Genomic DNA, 7,114 nt, shown 5'->3' with positions numbered 1-7,114 from the left:
CGCCATTTTAAACCTGTATGTCTTGGATGGTTGTCACTTTTGTGATTAAAGAGAGAAGTGACTCACAGGTGGATGACAACTTGCTCTGTGATGGCATGGAGGAGAACAGAGTCTCTCAAAGAGATGCTCTCATAGAGAGATGCTCTGCTCTCATAGTGGTAATGGTTTTGTGATCAGGTCCACTGCTTCAGCTCCTTTCCAGCAGTCCTCCAGTGTGGCGGACTCCAGACTCATTTACCACTACCCTGCTCCTCACTTACTCAGGTTGATCGACTCTTGGTCTGCTGGCCCTCTGTCAAGGGAGAGGGAGTTCAATAAAAAAGAAAACACACACTTTAGTTGTTGCCAGGGTCCACTGACTTTTACAAAGAGTTGAAAAAACAATTTCACCACAGTGTTTTATTTCTGGTCCTTCAGGTTGCATAATTTCATGACGTTTCAGGATGTTTTCAGGAAAGAGGTCAAAGTGTGAAAACCCCAGAGTCTCTCCACCCCCTGTTCCCTGTCAGATGTCCCTGGTCTCCAGACTGGTGGGGCAAAGCCGCTGACCATCAGCATGACTCACTCTTTTCGGGCACCCGCACACACTCGCCCATAAACACAACAGTCAAACTCAGAATAATGTGTCAGAATACGGGCATGAAGTTCATCATTTTTTAACCATTTATTCCTAATTGTACTAAATGTGAGGAGAACAGTCAGACTACTGTATTTACTGTATTTACTGGTTGTACACGTATTTTTAGCTTCGACATTTCCATCAGTTCCTTCTGCTGCCCTGGTGCCCAGCCAGCTGCAGGCTGTAGGAGGCACCTGAGTCCGACACAACCAAACAGAGACCGGCAGATCTGTTCTCACCATCTCACACAGCTTGCTGGGAGACCTGGTCACATGTGGCAAGTGTGTGTATCTCTGTGTGAGACGGTCTGAAGTCTTGGTTGTGGGGTGAGAGCTGGCCTTGAGGAGTTTTGTGCACCGGGGGATTCTGTCTTGGCTGTGCCAGTATGATTGAAGTCTGAAGCTCAGTACAGTAACACACGCTGTTGTGCCGTGATGTGCCATGAAGAGTGTTTGGCGTTGATGTATTGAGCGACCTTCACTATGATGTGTATTTTGTGATGCGTTGTTAAGGATGTGTGTGTGTGTGTCCCTTGTAAGCTCAACAGCCTGTTGGAGTCATGAGGTGTTTTTGTGATGTGATATTTTGTAGTCATGTGGGTGGTAATTAGTGAGCTGCTATTACACTGGAGGTCTGTGACACTAAATATGGGGCCAACCTCACGCCAGCAATTCACCTCAGGGAAGGGAAAACAGAGGGGGAGAAAGAACAAGAGAAACACAAAAAGAATAATCCGGACCAGGTAAGAGAGAAAATTGACTGTCATTGTAACACTGTGTGTGTACTGTACATGTGTATGTGTGAAAGTGTGCATGTGTGGGTGTGTGTGTGTTATGGTAGGTTACAGCAGTGGTGGAGATAATGGAGTTGACAGAGGAGGAGGCACACAGCTCTCAGAGGCAGCAGGAACATGAACTAGAACTCCACAGAGCCTCCTTCTGGTGTAATCAACAGAGGGAGAAAGAAAGCACACCTCTATGACACAAAAACATCCCCCCACCTCTCTCTCATACACACTCTCACTCACTCACTCTCTCCCTCTCTCTCTCTCTCTCTCTCTCTCTCTCTCTCTCTCTCTCTCTCTCTCTCTCTCTCTCTCTTTCTATCTTTCTCTCTCTATCACTCTCACCCAATCTCTCTTTATCTGTCTCCAGCGCATCTCCATCCTCCTTGGTCCATATCTTGAAATTCAGCCCCTCCTGTCAGTTCTTTAAATGTTCCCCCCTGTAAGGATGAGATCTCTGTCTCCAGGCAATTAGAAAAAGAGTTGGCTAGGTTTTATTAGCAACGGTGTCGGATCATGCCACCAATCCACAAAAGAGTGATAGCATGAGTGAGAAACATGTCTCTCAGAAGGACATTATATACATGAGCTGGACCATACAGATATAGTTACCACCAAAACATGCCCTTAAACAGTATACATTTCACAACTTACGTAAGACACAGGAGAAACAACACACAGGTGACGCGGTCATAACTCATTGTTTGTACTATTTCTGCATCTTGCTCTTTTCCAAAGGTTGAACGGAGCAAATTCCCTGATCTATATGTGTATTGTCAAAGGCCCGCTATGTGACCTCTTGACCACAGGAAGAGACAACCTCACATATGTATTTAATTTTTTTTTTAATTGTTTTTTTAAATTATGGCTGTTCTCCATCAGCCCCAACCAGTCCGTAGATCCTTCCAGTTCCAGATCTTATCAGGATCAGGAACACCAACATTCCTTTGTTCTCTCTGTCTTCCTCCATTTCTTTTTCTTGTTACTTGCTCTCAGTAGCTGTGGGAATTTGGCTTCAACAGATGTGAGTTCAACAGATGTGAGTTCAACAGATGTGAGTATGATTGAAACAATCCATATCCATCACTGGACCATTCAGATGAGCTGTAGTGCTACGGATCTGTTGTAATTCATTAAGCGTCTTGATGAACACTTCGGTCCTGTAGCAGGGAGAGCTCAGAGGACCCCTCCTCTTGTTTCCCTGATTAGACTTTGCATGGAGCAGATACTCCTCTGTCATCAGTGGGAAGGTCAGCGCTGTCTTGATATGTGTGTGTGCACTTGAGTTTGTGTTTTGGTGTGTGTCAGTACGTGTGAGTTTGTGTGCGACTCCATCCCACAAGTCTGACGTATCTAAATTGATTAAGACAGGTGTATTGATGAAGACAGCCAAGGAGCCAAGCCATCTCAATGAGCTGGCTGCTGCCCCTACATCATTCATAACAGACACCTAATATAGAAATCCTCAGAGTTGTGATTGGCCAGCTGTTAGATCTGTCTCACGGAGGACAGATGATTACAGAGCACACACACATGCAGAGCCCCCCCCCCCCCTATCTCTCTCTCTCTCTGTAGAGAGACCATGTATTTCACAGCTTCCAGTCTTTTTCAGGCATACAGTCTCAATCAGGCAAACAAATGTAAGAACACTGTTTATGCCGCAATCAAAGTTGCCATAGAGAAACCTCTGCTCTAGTTGTCATGCTTCTCTGGCCTTCTCTTTAGGCTTCTACAGCACCTATTGTTAATTGTTTGAAGCCAATGAACAAGATGTCTTGTATTGGAAAAAGAAAAAATCCTTAATACTGAAACGCGTGGAAATCAATGGTTTTAGCTGTTTTCATAGATACACTGACCACCCTAGTTCTCTGTCTAGCAAGCAATAAAGCCGTTGAAAGAAAAGAACAGTGAAATAACAAAGGGAAAAGTAAAAAAGTGAAAAACAAAAGTAATTTGTACCGCATGAACTATGGTTCCAGTTCCAGAGATGAGTTTTAATTGCTTCCGACATTAGGTTCTTGCTGAAGGCACAAGACTTCAGCAGAACTCTTTAACAAGATGGAAAGTCTCTCAAGCTCAAAGTGGCGTGTCCTATTAGTGCACCATAAAAAGTCGGGAAATTTCAGTTTATCCAGAGAATCTTGGGATTCGCTAAATGACTGTCAGCGTGCCTGGGAGCCAGCAGAGAGAGAGCAGAGCAAAGCAGACACACAGCAGGCAGTAGCCCTCTTCCCTGCTCATTTTCACACAAAGCCTCTGACTCATTATTCTGTTTGCATTGTGATTGAGCTCATCACAAGACCTCTTGCTTTTTCATGTAGAGTAATGATATGTACTGTAGAGGGATTTGAGGTTTTGGACAATAAAAGTAGAACAGGAGAAATCTATGAGCCTAATTTGAAAACAGTGAGGATGAGCTCTGTACTGTTTGTATGTCTGTCTGTGTGTCTGTTTTCTGTCTGTCTGTTGTGATCCATTAGAGAGGAGGGAGAGATACTACTACCTAGAGATTACGCTCCTCACACACTGCTTTCTCTTTCACCTAGAAAAGTTTTTTTTTCCATTTCTATTTTTAGCTACTCTATCAGTCACCTTTCCTTCTCATCTCAGTCTCCATCTTCATCTCTTACCATTTCTGACTTCCAGTTTCTCTCCAACACACTCTGCCTTCTTATCCCCTTGTTCATATAACAGTCACACTTCATTTTCTCTTCTTCCATCAACTTAGAAGAAACTGAATTAGTATGACACAGAATTATCTGTCCCCATGGACATACTTGGATCCATACATGCTGGATTTCTCAAAAAATCAAATAGTGTACGATCACTGCTCAAGGGAGCTGATACTGTTGCATACCTGACAGAATAACAGACTCATTATATGTTTTGATGCCTGGAGACTGTATGTATCTAACCAATCTCATTATCCAGCAAGATCAATAGCCTAACCTATCAATTCATACAGCCACTTTGCCATTTAGAATATCCTTTGCAACCAATTAAAGTCTTAAAAACTTTATCAATTGATTATCTGTCAAGTGGTCAGTGATGGAAAAGATCTCACTTCCTGGTCAAGAGCAGGAGTTTGCATGTGCCTTGTGTGCCCAGCTGATTGGGTCTCAGCTTCTCTGGATCTATGGTGACAGCAGTTTAAATAAGGGTGACAGGAGACAGGTGTGTCGAGAGGAATATTCATCTGGTGTTGGTCATCCAGGGGATGATGGGTCCCACTGTCTGTTGTCATGTTGTCCTCATTGTGAGTGGGAGTATGAGAAAATGAGTTGAGTGAGTGTAGTTACCACGCATCACAACACATCACATCTATAGATAAGGTTCAGCATACCCGCAAATCAGACACTATCACAGTACGGGCCTTTTGTTTGGAGGCAAATGCTCAAAACATTTGAGTGTGTTTAGGAACCTACATGTATGTGTGCATGCACGCATGTGTGTGAGAAAGAGATAGTGTCGGTCCATCACTCAGACAATTTGAATGAATTTTGAATTATTCACATTCCATCATGTAAGTTACTCCTTTCATCAACAATATTGAAATGGACATAGAAAAGTTGGGTTTTATAATAACATCTATTTGGTGATGATTGCTTTAGCTGTGAATGTTGCTGACAGGCTCTGGCTAACCTGTCAGACTAAATGCTAATTCAACGGCAGAAATGGCAATTAGCCTCATTAGTATGGAGATGAAAGGGCCTTGACCTTATCAGATGCATGGTTGGACTGGTCTCAAAGAGAAAATGGATAAACATTGAATTCAGCTCTTTTCTGTTATTCCTCCAGGAATTAGCCTAAGTCTTCTGAGTTAAGGATGATTGTGTGTGTATTACAGACAATAAACATCCACTGCTACATCTGGAGTCCACTACTATGAATTACAAATACAACCATTCATTCATCCGTCATTCATTCGATTGTTTACTCCTTCATTCAAGTTGTGTGTGTGTACAGTATGTGTGTGTGTGTATGTGCGTGAATGAGTGTCTTGATAGCTGTTGTGTTGTTGTGCATTTGGCTTGAGTGGAAGGGTTCAGAACCACGTTTTAAACTGTCTCTCAAATGAACTCAATTAACTTCCTTAATGAGCCTGTCAGCTTTTCTAAAACGACCAAAAAAGTGTTTGTACACCTTTGTGTACGTGCAGGTGTGTGTGCTTCCATGCTTGTGTGTGCGCAACTGCATGTGTGCATGGATACTACTTCTGAAGGAGTTGTCCGTCCTTAAAGTGAGCAGTTGAACTCACTGAACCAGATTATTGCTTTAATTGTTATCTCTTCATGTGGAGCGCTCCTGGAGTCTGCCTCTTTGCCCTTCTACTGTATCTTCATCCTTCTTTCCTCACTTAACTCTTCTGCATGCTGTCACTGATGCTATGTGAAGTAGGATTAGGTCTTCCATTTAGGTGAAAACATGTGACATCTTGCCTCAACATCCGACATTTGACTTTGAAGTATGGTGACTTGGTGACATGGTGACTTGACATGGTGACTGCAGACGACGAGAAGTAAAGAGGATAAAGTTTAGAGGTCAAGAAAAATGACACTTTCAGGAATCCAGACCCCACTTGAGGGGTCACCATCTGTGGGCCTTAAAAAGAAGCTCCAGTCCCTCAGTCCCCAGGCTATCCTGTGTGGGCTCTCCAACTGTGCCCTCACAAGGCTGGGGGATCGATCCCAGCCTGCCCCCCTCTCCTCTCATGCTACGGTCTCTTCATTAGGCCAGGCCTAGAGGAGTGGCTGCTGTAATTGGCAGGAGCCACTGGGAGCTAGCGTCTTCATCTGGGGTGCTCGGAGAGAGAGCGTCGCCTGGCATCAGCCGCTCACTCTAATGTTTCCCATTATCCTCTGCTCCGCCATGGGAGCAGAAAAAACAGTTCACTGGAAGTGTGTGTGTATGTGTGTGTTTGTGTGTGAGTGTGCATGTGAGGATGAGTTTAGAAAAGGATGGGGAGGACATCGTCAACATATTCAATCCTGGTGATCTAGTCGTTATTAGGGGGGAGCAGTGACGTGGTGAAGAGCTTTGCTTGTTTTTGTGTGGCTCTGTTTTCTTGTTTTTTGGGTACTAGTAGATCCGGTTGAGGCTGAACATCATTGGACAAGAGCGTCATGAAGCAAACACAATCTATGGTTATGTTTCAAGTATCGACAGTAAACACATGAAAGCTTGAAATATGGTTCATCTTATCAATGACTTCACATTACCCAACACGGCTGCTGAACCACGAGAATGTTTCTGGTCACCCAGTCCCTCACACTACTCTGTGTCGTTCAGTCAGGATTTTCAGCCGTTCATTCTCACTTCAAAGTCAATTTGTCTTTAATAATTGTAATTGGGAATTTTAATTACAATATTAAGATTGTTTAATGTGTAGAAATGGCCATTTGCATGCTAAATTACAATCTCAAAAGCCTCATAGGCTGTCAAATATCAGCTTTGCAGCTTCTCTGTAACCCCCCAAAAAACTATAAATAAAATGTAGCAAAACAACGCAAATAATGATTTTCATGCAAGCATAACATCTGCTTCCTTTTAGGGGGTAGTTCTGTGATCATGAAAATGATGAAGTGGATTATGATAATGATGCTGATGACTGTGACAGTGATGATAATGATGATGGTGGTGCATGCTCAAATACAGTGGTTGGTCATCTGTGCACAACTGGGATACTGTTGCCATCTAGTGGATACTGCTGG

The sequence above is a fragment of the Hypomesus transpacificus genome, chromosome 18, assembly GCF_021917145.1.
Source record: "Hypomesus transpacificus isolate Combined female chromosome 18, fHypTra1, whole genome shotgun sequence".
Classification (NCBI taxonomy): domain Eukaryota; kingdom Metazoa; phylum Chordata; class Actinopteri; order Osmeriformes; family Osmeridae; genus Hypomesus; species Hypomesus transpacificus.
This window is presented reverse-complemented; position numbering follows the sequence as displayed.